Genomic DNA, 14,039 nt, shown 5'->3' with positions numbered 1-14,039 from the left:
GCCTAAATAAACAAATAAAATAAAGGCATGTTGTCCATCTACAACTACAAAAAAAAAAAAAATCCACTCTGCCACAGATGTTGGGTTGCTCCTCTGTCTGCAGTGCTCATTGCTGCTGACTTCTGTTGGAGTCCTATGGATCCACAAAGCTGGCCTGGAAGGCAGGGGACACTGAGCTGGGCTTTGCAGGCAGGCGTTCTGTGCTAGTCGGAGGCAGTGGAAAGTAAGGAACGAGAGTGCTGAGAAGCAGTGTTGCCAGCCCTATCTCAAATTTTTTTCTGAATGAGCTGAGACCCTGAGTACTGATAGCAAGGGGCCCAAAAGGGCAGGAGCCAGGTGTGCAGGGGCATTGCCAGGGGGATAAAAAGTTAACAGGTTCTGAGGAACCAAGTCATGAAGGGTTTTATATGCCATACTGAGGAAATGTTGTTATGTCTTGTTTAAAACACACCTAAATTTGTTTCTCAGTTCTCTGATTTACCAGGTAATTAATTTCTGCTTTTATCTTTATTATTTGCTTCCTCTTAGTTACCTTGAGGTAGCTTTTCTGTTCGTTTTCTACAAGTTTATTGAAGCAAATGCCTATTTTATTTATCTACATAATCTTTTAAAATAATATAAGCTTTTAAGGTTATAATTTCCCTCTGAATTCAGCTTTGGCTGCATCACATTTATTTGAATATAGAAAGGTTTATTTATTATTATTTTATAACTAGTGGGTAATTGAAATTTTAATCACCCTTTGACCCATCCCAAACTTCTTTTTAGGGAAATACTTAGGTTTGGGAGATCTTTTTATTTTACTTTTTCAGTTTAAATGAATTTAATTTTTAGAAAGTCTACAGGACATTTTTTTCCCTCAAAAGCAATTCCTCTACCTCAAATAAATCACAATTAAAATAAATAAAGAGCTCAAGATTATATTAGTCCCATTTGTCTTAAGTCCTGGTGACCTGGTGACCTAGTGATGTGTGGATGAAAATGCAGGCAATTATGAAAACAGGTGAAAGATCCAAAGATTGTTTTTTTGACATTTTCCCATTCCTAGGCCATCCTCAAAGAAAATCATATATGGGGTCACGCTGTCCTCACAGTAGTCCAGTGAGCGATTTATGATTTCCCAAATAAAGAACTATCACAAAAGCCTTTATTCTTTTGGGTGTCTGTTTAAATTTGATTGATTCCATAGATTTTTATTTAACTGAGCTACACCCCCAGCCCCAATTTCCTGCCATCTTTAATGTACTTCCTGTAGGCTTCTTTGGTGAAGCTGGTTTTCTGCAAGTGATGGTTCCTGACTATCAACCCCAGTGATCATTGTGCTTGCTGCACCTTGGCCCTTGCAAAGGCGTTTCCACCAATGAGCGAGTCATCAATGTGACCCTCTGTCCTACTGATCTCCAGGCACAACCGTCCCTGATCTTGCAGATCTTGTAAATGTCTGAGAATGTCTCAGAGCTCTGACAGGGTCCTGGTCCTGGTAGAGGACTGGGAGGACAGCGGGAGGAAACTGAGGGTGCAGCACCAGTTTAGCCAAAGTGGGGAGCATAGCTAAAGCAGGGGAGGGGAGGCCTTTGTATTGTTTAAATGTGTTATGACTATCTAGTTATAACATGTAGGCACGTGGGGGAAGGAGGACTGTAAAAAAGGAGTAAAATCTGTTGTTTGTGTGTATTTTATTTCTTTTTTTTAATGTTCATTTATTTTTTAGTTGTAGTTGTACACAATATCTTTATTTATATGTGGTGCTGAGGATTGCACCCAGGGCCTCCACATGCTAGGGGAGCGCTCTACCCCTGCGCCACAACTCCAATCCCCTGTATTTTATTTCTTTAACTTACTTTTTTGTGTTCCATGGATATTTTAAAAGATGTGTGTTTTCTTTTTACAAGATCTACCTCTTATGGGACTGGGGATATAGCTCAGTTGGTAGAGTGCTGGCCTTGCATGCATAGGCCCTGGGTTCAATCCCCAGCACCACACACCCACGCACACACACACAAAACAAAAACAAAAATAAAAAAATTGCCTTTTGTTATTCTGTTAGTCTAATTCATATATATATATATATATATATATATATATATATATAAAATATTTTAAGATAATGTAAATCCACCTTTCCTTTTATCCTGTATAACCCATCTCATGATAGTGATTTTTTAAAATATTTTTTTAATTGTCAATGGACCTTTACTTTATTTATTTATATGCTGAGAATAGAACCGAAACCAGGGCCTCACCCATGCTAGGCACTACCACTGAGCTACAACCCCAGCCCCTCCTGCTAATTTTTTATCTATATCAACTTCTTTTTTTTCTATTTCATCTATCCTGATAGTCTAATATTCAATATATAAAAGTTCTTTTCTATAGATTACATACGTTTAGTGCCTTCTTTTGTTTCATTTAATGAATTCAGACACAATTTTTATTACTTCTTACATCAGTATTATCATACCCACTTTATTTCATTTGTTTTTACCTAACTTAACTCTGTTTGTGCCTCTTTATGTAAATGTCCTATGTCACTTAACTTTTTCACTAAAAGTTTAAATGAGTAATGTATTATAATGATCTGAAATTTTAAAAACAGAAGAAAAAAAAAAAGATATGCAGACCAACATCTCCCTCCATCTCCCACCATTCATCTGCCCAGTTTCCATTCTTCCTTTCACCCAGCCTGGAAAATGTTTTGTTTTGCTTTTAATTATTATTTTTGTGTGTGTGGTACTGGGAATTGAACCCAAGGCTTCTGCATGCTAGGCAGGTGCTCTAGCCCTGAGTTACATCCCCAGCCCTTTGTAAATTTTATATTGAGACAGGGTCTTACCAAGTTATCCAGGCTGCCCTGGAATTTGCAGTCCTCCTGCCTCAGTTCCCAGGTTGTTGGGATTACAGGCGTGCTCCAAAAAAATCCAGCTAGAAAGTGATTTTATTAGTTTCTTGTGTACCCTGAATTTATTTGTGCAAATACAATGTTTCTATTTCTCTCTTTTTTTCATAAAGTGTTGCTTATAATCTTGCATTTTATCTCTGAACACTGAACCTGAAGTTTCCATTTTCTTTTTAGGGACTGCATCAGATCCCATTGTATAGATGTACCATTATGTATTTGAGCAATCCTTTATTGATGGACATTTGTGTTGTTGCCAATTTTTTGCTAGTACAGAAATTGCTGCAATGAATAACTTTGTACATACTTTCAGCTCAGGTACAAATACATGTAGGAAAACTGCACAGAAATACTATTAGTAGATCAAAAGATCCGCGCATTTGTAGATTTGATGACTAGTTCCAGTTTATCCTCCTTTTGGCAGCACATGAGAGTGCCTGTCCCCCCATAGCCTCGCCAACGCTGTGATATGGAATTATTGGATTTTGGCCAATCTGATAGGTGAGAAATCATGTCTCAGTGTAATTGTAATTTGCACTCTTGTTATAAGTGCACCTTTTCATAATAATAATAATTTAAGATCCAATTGCATTTCCTATTCTATTATATCCTATGGTCATTTTCTATTAGGGTGTGGGTTTTCTTGATGCCTATTGGCTTTTTATATTTTAGAAAGATTATCTAACCTTATGTCTTCCACCTGAATTGAAAATGATTTTTCCCAGTTTATTATTTGTCTTTAGCTTTACTTGTTTTTTTCTCTCTCCTTTCCCCTTCCTTCCCTTCTTCTTTCCTTTCCTTCCCTTCCTCCCTCCCTCCCTTCCTCCTCCTCCTCCTTCTTCTTCCGTCTCTCTCTCTCTCTCTCTCTCTCTCTCTTTCTCTCTCTCTCTATTTATTTATTTATTTAAATTTTTGAGACAGGGTCTTGCTAAATAGGCCAGGGTGTCTACAAAATTGTGATCCTCATGTCTCATCGTCACAAGTTGCTGAAATTATAGGCAGGCGCCATCACACCTTACAGGTTCCCCCCCACACACACTGTTTATAATGCAGAAGTTTTTATTTTCTGAGGTTCAGCTTTTCCATTTTTTTAATGGCTTCTAAATTTTAAGCCATAGTTAGAAGGGTTTTTTCTACTCCAAGATATCTTTCCTATATTTTGTCTCTGTTTAACATGTATATTTTTAAAATATATTTGGATATTTTATATTAAGTCTGTCTGTCTTTCTTTCTATTTTGAGACAGGGTCTTGCCAAGTGACCCAGTGTATCGCAGAACTTGCAGGCCTCCTGCCTCAGACTCCCCAGTGTGTTATTTCTCCTAAGCAACATATCATGTAGTTAGATTTTGTTTTTAAACATGAGAATGAGAATCTTTGCTTTCAGTAACATAGCTTAATTTATTTATATCTATTTCAGAACTGATGTAGTCTCATTTTACTTTTCTTTTTTTTTTTTTCTTTTTTTTTTTTTAATATTTATTTATTTATAGTTTTCGGCGGGCACAACCTCTTTGTTTGTATGTGGTGCTGAGGATCGAACCCGGGGCCGCACGCATGCCAGGCGAGCACGCTACCACTTGAGCCACATCCCCAGCCCCTCATTTTACTTTTCTATTTTTTAAATTTCTTGCTTCCTTATTGCTTTGCTTTTTTGTTCTTTGCTACACATTCTAGGTTTTTCCTGTTTATTATCTTCTAGAATGATTTAGAAAGTGGAAATCAAGTTTGTAATCATCTAAATCTTCAGATTAGTCAAGCACATGTATTTAAACTCGTATGTATCCAATTACCAAAGTCAATAAAAGGCGCCACTTATTGCTGCCCTGGCTGCTTTTCCCGAGTCTCTATTACTGTCTGCTTTTCAGATGAGGAAAATAAAGCTCCAAGTGCTTAAGTGGTTTGCTCCAAGGTCACCCCATAATACCTACTGATCATCCCCCTACACACACCATGATGAGAAATTTAGCAGGCTTAAGCCTGTCAGGGCCACCCTGGGAGCTCCAGAGAGGAAATCTCTGTGAATGCCATCGCCAAAAGTGAGGGAGGGGTGAGCGCCTCAAGGTAAAAATCCTGATGGTCTCTGAACCCTTGATATTAAACTCTAGGATTTTTGCCAATCTGATAGGTGAAAAATCATGCCTCACTGTAGCTGTGGTTTGCATTTCTCTTCTGGGTGAGACCTCGCATCCTCTTACATGTTGGAGAGCCATTTGCATTTCCATTTCTATGAACAGCCTATTCATATCTCTTGCCCACTTGGGAAGTGCCCAGCAAATAATCACCACATCAAAGCTTCCTGGTCTGTTTGTTCTTGAGAATGCCAATCAGATGACTTGGAGAGTTTTATTCTGTTATAGAAAAGTCACGTCCGAAAAAAAAATAGGCTTTTCATCTGAACCTTCAGAACAATTTTCTTCCTCCTTGTGCTGTCGGCTCTTTTTCCAGGATCCATTTTGGTTGTTTTGTTCACTTTCCCTTGATCAGGCCAAAATAAAGCCGGGCCAGGCCTTACATCCGGATCCTCTCAACTTTATGCTGTGTTGCTTAATAACGGCAGATGTCTCAATTCCACTGTTAGATAATGTAGACACAGAAAAAGAGAAGCTGATGAGGATTGCATAGGGGAATTATCATCAGGGCTGGGGGAGTAGCTCGGTGGTGGAGCACTGTCCAGCATGCCCAAGGTCCTGGGTTCGATCCCAGCATCTGCAGGGAAAAAAATATGCCAGCGTTATCTTTATCATTGTCATCAAGAAGAGCTAGCCTTTAAATAGGACTATAGATTTGTAAGTTTATCTATTAATATTTATGAATATGTATACACACATATATATATATATATACACATACCACACACACACTAAATGTATATATTCAAAATTTACACATATGAAAATCTAGTTCTCATAAAAACCCTCTATTCATTATCCTTTACAGATGACAAGGGTAAGGTACAGAGAGGTTATACAACTTGCCAAGCTCACACAACCTTAACTGAAGTCTGGACTCTACCTACAGTATCTGGTCTCAGAAACCATGCCCTCCATCACTCCCGCTGGCCTGGGAAAACATTCCTATGTCATTAGTGTTTGGCCAAAAGCCCATCTGATCAGTGCTGCTCCTGAATCCCTGAGAGAGCGGTAGGCAGTACGGACTAGTCTGTTTTATCTTCTTTGAAACCACAGATTCTTCATTTACTAATTCATTTAATTTTCTGATTTATTCATTTAAGAAATATTTATCGTGTGCTTATTTTGTGACAAGTCTGGTGCTAGGTGTCAAAAATAACAAGATAAAGTAGATATGATCCTTGTCCTTAAGGAGCTTGTAGTAAAGGGGGTGGGATGGCACCTGGTCAGTTAATGACAGTATGACCCTGCTGTTCTATTTTGGGGGAGGAGGAGGTGGTGTACTATCCATGAATGTTTCCCAGTTCTTTCCCATCCATCATCCAATTAGTGCAATGTCTCCCTTGTACTTTGCCCTGTGCCTTTCTCTTATCTCTGTTTATATAGCATTGCTGCGAGTTTTTGCATTTCTGCACACCTTCCTGAGCATTTTCACAGAGTATCCAGATTGGGTTGTCATTTTTCTACCCTGAAAAGCTCCTTGTTGTGAGGCCTGAGGAACCAAGGAAGGCTTCTGGGTAGGGCAGATGAGCCCTTTAGAATGTTCACTGTGGCTGAAATGTAGAAAATAAATTGAGTGGTGGAGATGAAACAGACTGCTTGGTCCTGAGACTGCTCCATAGTTAAAAGCAGAATACAAGATCTGAGCAAAGGTGGTGGAGAGTATGGATTCCAGGAACATGAAGGACATGGAATCAAAGGGACTTACGCATTCAACTAATGTTGAATAAGCATCTAAATACCAGGCACTGCACCAGGTGCCAGGGATATAGCAGGGAACAAGAGAAAAAGACGGGCCTTTGGATCCTTTATGATAAATAAAATACAAGAGGAGAAGCCCCAGGCACTACAGGAGAACAGGAGGGGGCACTCGAGGGGGGTGAAGGGGCAGTCCAGGCTGATTTCTGTTTCAGCTGTGGAAATAGATGGTGGCAATCTAGGAGGCAAAACCTGTGTCTCTCTGGGTTCCCAACGTCCAGGGCAGGGCAGACAGAAGCAGAGAAATTGGTAAGCAAGCAACTCTTGAATGAATAGAAGTCACCCAACTGTGGATGCTCCCCAGTCCCCACCCTGACCTTGAAAGAGGAAGGTGGGGAGTAGTTCACAAAGAAACTCAAAGTTTCAGGAAGTCCAGTGGTTACTCAATGCCCACAAACGGTCCGCCGCTTCCCAAGTTACCCAACAGGACGCATGAGGCAGCCATGGCTATCCTGATGCTCAGCAACCAACCCTGTGCTGCCATGACTCACTGTGTTTGGGCCTGGGCTGTGGAGGCTCAGTATGTCCCTGGCTGCTCTGTGGCCACCAGCGTGGACCCCACAGGTTATTAGAGGCCTTCCTGGAACTGGCAGGGAAGGAAGAACCAGCTCTGCAATCATGTCCCTGAGTATGTGTCCCCAGAGGTGGGGCCCTTCCTCTGGCTCCTGTGTCTCTGCCTCAGCATCAAGCTTCCAGGTCTGGGTCTCTACCTTCATTCAAGGACAGGGACTGGCCATTATCCTCTGTGTCCCCATCCTAGACAGCATTTCCCCCAGAACAAAATAGAAAATACTTCTTGAGTTAGTTTGGAGAGAACCACACCCTGACTCCTCAGGGACAGTGTCCCCCATCTCCAGGGGGAGAAAGCCTACCTGGGGCCACTCACACACCCAGGTCATTCTTAGCTCCTAGCCCAGCTGCCCATAGTTACATCCCTGAGTGGGTACACGGAGGCTCCTCTGCACGATTCCAGGCAGCACACCTTGTCCCTGGCTCCTCAGGATCTCTTTCAGGGCACCTGTGTTCCCTGTCAGGGCTGGGGCCACACAGGCTGATGGCCAAAGACGGCCACCATGCCACTGGGAGAGGAGCACCCGCTCTGTCCTGGTGATTGCCCAACTCTGTTGGCTGCCCCATCTGGTAGCTCCCCACCCTTTAGGTCTTTTCTACCTGAGAGCCAGGGCTCTGCTTCCTGCTCCACAGTCACTTATTTGTATGGCTCTTTAAGCAAGATATTCTGTGTTTACTCAAATTTCCCAAGTGCCTGCCAGGAACAGTGCCCTGGTGGCCTTGCCTGGTAGCCCAGAGCTATGTCAGCTCAATCAGACCTCAAAGTTTATTTGGTTTGGGTATTTTGGTTGTGTGTGGAGGGGGGTTGTTTTAGGTTTGTTTGTTTGTTTGGGTTTTTTTTGTTTGATTGGTTGTTTTGGTTCGGGGGCTTGAACCCAAAGGGACTTTATCACTGAGACAGAATCTCACTAAGTTGCTGAGGTTGGCCTCAAGCTTGTCCTCCTCCTGCCTCAGCCTCCCTAGTCCCTGAGATTACAGGCATGTGCCACAGCACCGCACTATTCCTTAAGTATTAAGCAAAGTGCTTTGTTTTTGTCTGACTCTAGAAATAATGCCCCTTTGTTATACAGCATTTGAAAAAAATATGAAAAAAGGGAAAACAAAATGCTTTACCCAGGTAAGTGATGTTAAGCGGGGTGTCTATGCATATTAACCTAGGTATAATGTATGTATAATTTTGTGTCCTGCTATTTTTTTCCCCATCGTAATGATACAAGAATTTTCCTGAGTTTTTACAAGCCAGCCAGTTAAATTCTAACCCCAATGATTTCAATTTATCATTCTACACAAATTCTTAACCTTTGTGGAGATTTGGCTTTCTCTTCCAAGCTTAGAATTATGCTGGTACTGGAATAGAGGAAGAGGAGAGAGGAGGAGGAGAGGAAGAGGAGGAAGCGGGAGGGAGGGGAAGGAGGAGGAGACAAAACCAGCACGGAGCATTGGTTCTCTCTGCCTCTCTTTCCTCCCCCTCCAGTTAAAATTTGTTTCTTAGAGGCCTGGGGCTGTGGCTCAGTGGTAGAGCGATTGACTCACATGTGTGAGGTACTGGATTTGATCCTCAGCACTGAATATAAATAAATGAATAAAATTTAAAAAAAGGTCAATCAACAACTAAAAAAATTTTTTTTAAATCTGTTTCTTATATTGAAAAGCCAAAGGTCAGTCACATGACTTCCAGGGTCACACAGGCCCACCTGATCTCTTCCAGAGTCTTTCCCTCTGTTTATGCCACACACCCAACCCTAAAGGGAAGGATAATCACTCCCTGCTGGGAAAAAAAATCTTCCTCTACAGGGCCAGCCCTACAGGGCCTGAGCAGCAAAGACCCTGTCCCAGCTACCCTGCTTCCACTTGGGTCCTCTGCCTACTTGTCACAGGATCTAGTTTCCACACCTTTGTAACCTGGTTACCATCTCTTGATTCAGAGCATCTCCTAGCATGTTAGGGAGGCTCCAGAGCTCCAAGTGGGTCTGGTGGAGTGTGGAGCAAGATTAAGACAGTCCCCTTCTCTGTTCTGGTTGCTATGCCTCTGTTAATGCAGCCTACATTTACGGTAGCCACCACCTTGGCTTATGAAGAGCTTGTGCTTGGCTTGAACTCTGAGCCCTTTCTTGTGTTATTGCTAGTAAACCAGTTCTCCCATATCCTGTGCTTGAAGAATCTTTTGAAGAAACCATATGCAAAACTTGATCCTTTGCCCTCTTTGTGTATTTGTGTTGTGATATTTAGCTCTCTTTCCTGGCTTCTTGTCATGGATGAACTTGATACATTACACCAGGTCTCTAGCCAACATATTGATGTTAAACATGAACCTAACCCAAGACAGAATCCCCTTCCCAGATATCAGAGCCCTGTTTAATTAGCTTCCTAAAAATCTGGGAAGAGCTGGGTGTGGTGTCACATGCCTGTAATCCCAGTGGCTCCATAGGCTGAGACAGGAGATTGCAAGTTCAAAACCAGCCTCAGCAACTTAGGGAGGCCCTAAGCAACTTAGCATGACCCTATTTCTTTTTTTTAATATTTATTTTTTAGTTGTAGGTCAACACAATATCTTTATTTTATTTTTATGTGGTGCTGAGGATCAAACCCAGTGCCTCACACATGATAGGCAAGCACTACATATGAGCCACAACTCCAGCCCCTAGCATGACCCTATTTCTAAATACAGAAATTTATAAAGGGCTGGGGATGTGGCTCTATGGTTCAGCACCCCTGGATTCAATCCCTGGTACCAAATAAATAAGTAAATTAAATTAAGTTAAATAAATCTGGGAAAAATATCACCTTCTTTAAAAATCCAATCATGCATTAGTAGACACCTGAAGAGTTGAAATCAGAGACCCAAACAAATAACTCTTACAGGAATGTTCACAGCAGCATCTATTGACAAGAGCCAAAAGGTAGAAATAACCTAAATGTTCATTAACAGTTGAATGAGTGAACAAAATGTGGTGTACATACAATGGAGCATTAGTTGAATGAAGTTGAATAAAGTTCTGGTACATGCTATGGTGTAGATGAACCTCAAAAGCATTAGGTCAAGTGAAAGAAGCCAGACACAAAAGGTCACATATTATATGGGTCCATGTACATTCAATATTCACAATAAATCATTCACAGAGACAGAAAGCAGATTGGTGGCGCCAGGGGCTGAGAGAAAAAGGGCAAGGGGAATGACTGTCAATGGGTGTGGGGTTTTCTGCTGTGGTGATGAAAATGTTTTGGAACTAGATAGAGGTAGTAGTTACGCAACACTGTGTGTGCAGGAAATGCCACTGAATTGTATACTTTAAAATGGTTAGCTTTCTGTTATATGAATTTCACCTCAATTTAAAATATATATATTTGCAAAAAAAAAAAAAAGTCCAATTAGGCATTCAGCAGGTAGCCTTGTGCTGGGTACTGGGGCCAATGAAGTGAATCAGACTTGGTTTCTACTGACTAGAAGAGCCCAAAGTCTCAGAAGCCAAGTTGGGGCACTGGAAGCCAGAAGTTGAAGGCCACCCTCCAAGATTCGCTTCCTTGTGGGTTCTCTCTGGTGACCATTGTGATCACCATGCAGACTTCCAGGGGCACTGCCCCCTCCGTCTCAGTGACTGGGGACACCTGACAATCACTGCCTCAGCCACGTGATGAAGCTCTAACAGTGATGGGCCATGCCAATTGCACGCAGCCTTGATGCAGTGTGTTGACGAAGGCATTTAACCTCTTGTCTCCCTCCGGGAACCCAGAACCAACTTCCCGTCATGAGGAAAGCATCAGGAAAACCCAAACTCAGCCGCAGTTCAGAAAAGACCTGACCAATACTCCTCAAAATTGTCAAGGTCATCAAAACCAAGGAAGGTCCAAGCAGCTGCCCCAGACCAGAAAACAGGAGACGTGATGATTAAATGTAAAGCAGCACCGTGGATGGGATTCTGGGACAGAAAAGGACATGAGGTAAAAACTGAGGAAATCGGGGAGAGCATGGGAAGAATGTAAGAACTTTAGATAGGGCAAAGAGGAGGGAGGGGAAGGGGGCGCATGGGGCTAGGAAGACGGTGGAAGGAGATGGACATCATTACCCTAAGTACATGTATGAAGACACAAATGGAGTGACTCTACTTTGTGTACAACCAGAGGTATGAAAAATTGTGCTCTTTGTGTGTACTATGAATTGAAATGCATTCCGCTATCATGTATAATAAATTAGAATAAACAAATTAAAAATTCAAAGAAGAAGCTGAGGACATCCAAACTGGACATGATGGTCCATGCCTGGGATCCCAGCGACTCGAGAGGCTGAGAGGATCCTAAGTTTGAGGCCAGCCTCAGCAACTTAGTGAGACCCTGTCTTAAAATAAAAAAATTGAAAAGAGCTAGGGATGTAGTTTAACGGTTAAGCATCCTGCCCCAACTCCCCCCTCAAAATTAAAAAACCAACTAGGAAAATCCAAATCAAATATGGACTTCAGTTAGTTAATAATAATGTACTCGTGTTGGCCCATTCATTGTGGTGACTATGAGACATTAACAATAGAGGCTGCTGGGTGAGGATATGCAAAAACCCTCTGTTTTGCAACTTTTCTGTAAACATAACCTGTTATTTTAAAAAAAAAAGTTATTTATTTTTGAAGTTTATTTAAAAATATATTTAAAGCCTGCATCCTTTAAAAATTCTTGCAAGGGCTGTAAAAAGGCTGTTCAAACAGAAATGAGATGGGGAAGGAAACAGCAGGATGTGACCCACTGAACAGGGGGGTGTCTAAGGTCTCATTCTCCTTGCCTGCTTGCCACCCTCCCTTTCAAGTCCCTGAGCTGCGTCTTTTCAACAGATTCCTGACTTGGGTGCACCCTTATAAAAATGCCAATGCCTTTAAAGTACCAGACCAAGAGAGTCAGGGTCTGTCTTCCTTAGCTCTGGGACCCCAGAACAGTTCTGTTTCTGGGCCTGAAACTTCTACCAGGAAGAATTTTAGATGAGTCATTTCACTACCTGCCCAGAGATGTGGACCTGTCACCCAGTGGGTATGTCCTAAGTCAATAGTAGAATATATTAATCCAGTATAATATCCATAGATGTTCCCGCCCACTAATTGGGGATCATTTTCTTCTCTACCCAGCAAGATTCCTAAATTTGGTATGTAAGAACATCACGGATACCTTTGGGACTTTCCTTAATATACCGACAGGTCAGCGCAGTGTAGTGGTTAAGATGAATGGTTTGCAAGAGAAAACACTGGCTTCAAATCCTGATTCTATCACTGATTAATTTACTTAAGACCTGGAACCCTTGGTTTTCATGACTATAAAATAGCAATAGTAATAATATAATATTATATTAAGTAATAGTAATAATAATAATAGTAATAATAATAATAATGTCTATTTTATAGCAATATTGGAAGATTAAGTGAGATAATTTGTGTAAGGTACTTAGGACAAGTAATCACCCAGATATGATACTTCAAAATAAGGTTTACAACTCCCTTCAGGAGTGCTATTAAAATAGAAAGGAAGGGCTGGGGTTGTGGCTCAGTGGTAGAGTACACATGTGAGGCAATGCGTTCGATTCTCAGCACTGCATATAAATAAACAAATAAAATAAAGGTCCAGCAACAACTAATATATATATATATATTAAAAACAATGCAAAGGAAGCTATTTGGGCACATGCAAGTGTCTCTTGCTCACAGCATCTTTTCCAGCTCCTAGGGAGTTCATAAACCTTCAAGCAAATGACATGAGTGAAGGGTCTCAAGTCCTCTCCTCTGTGGTTTTCCTAGCTTACCATTTTGGAGGCTGGCTCTCCATTTCCTGGTGTTCTCTGTGAATCCTCAAAGATCTCCAGCAGTGGCTCTGACAGCACAGTAGTGGGCTCTTTTGTGCCCAGGGGTGCAGTCCAACCCCAAACTCTTCTGGAGCAGTTGGGAAAGACCATGAAGGCCTGAACCTCACTCATGTTGGCTTTCTTACCCCTAAACCCTGTGGTTCCCCCTTCCCCAAGCTCTTTACTCCCAGATCAAGCAGGGGAGATCTTGTTTCGGAATTCCATTGTGTCTCTGAATCTGGTTTCCATAATTAAACCGTAAATTCCCCATAGGACCTACCTCCTCCTCCTCTTGACTCTCTTAAGTGTAGCAAAGTTAAGGTGGAGGCCAAGGAATCTTTAAATAACACCTGCTGTGAGTATTCCCAGAGCTATCACTTCCTGGTTAAGGAAAACACTCATTGCTGTTGTCAGTGATAACTCGGTAAATATCAAGAATCACCAACTTCAGCATACCATTGACCACCATAACAAACCCTGGTCTCTTCAAAATGCCTTTAATGGAGGGGTGAAGTGGCCAAATTATATTATTAGATTATATTCACGTATGAGTATATAACAACAAATGCCATCATTATATACAAGTATGAGGTACCAATAAAAAGTGTGGGGGAAAAAATCAAAATGCCTTTACTGATAGTTGGGTAGTTGCAATTTATTGAGTTTATAAAAGCTACTGAAATAAGTTGGTTCCACACATAATCTAATTTTTTATTTATTTTATCAGTATTGGGAATTAAATTCAGGGGTTTTCTACCACAGAGCTACATCCTCAATCCTTTTTATTTTGAGACAGGGTCTCACAAAGTTATACTGACTGGCCTTGAACTTGCCATCCTCCAATCTCAGCCTCCTAAGTTGAATCATCTTAGTTCA

General features: G+C 41.4%; 1 long non-coding RNA gene and 1 pseudogene across 3 annotated transcripts in view; both read right to left on the bottom strand.

The window, feature by feature from the left end:
- Positions 1-991: 991 nt before the first annotated feature.
- LOC110597927 (translationally-controlled tumor protein-like) lies at positions 992-2,666 on the bottom strand (annotated as a pseudogene).
- Positions 2,667-3,107: 441 nt separating this feature from the next.
- Positions 3,108-14,039, bottom strand: part of LOC120889649 (uncharacterized) — a 79,535-nt gene continuing 68,603 nt past the window's right edge. For all 3 annotated transcript variants that reach the window (XR_013437789.1, XR_013437790.1, XR_013437791.1), the window contains one exon: positions 3,108-5,603. This is a non-coding gene — a long non-coding RNA (uncharacterized LOC120889649). The remainder of the gene's footprint in view (positions 5,604-14,039) is intronic.

Source organism: Ictidomys tridecemlineatus, chromosome 4 (genome assembly GCF_052094955.1).
Source record: "Ictidomys tridecemlineatus isolate mIctTri1 chromosome 4, mIctTri1.hap1, whole genome shotgun sequence".
Classification (NCBI taxonomy): Eukaryota; Metazoa; Chordata; class Mammalia; order Rodentia; family Sciuridae; genus Ictidomys; species Ictidomys tridecemlineatus.
This window is presented reverse-complemented; position numbering and strand designations above follow the sequence as displayed.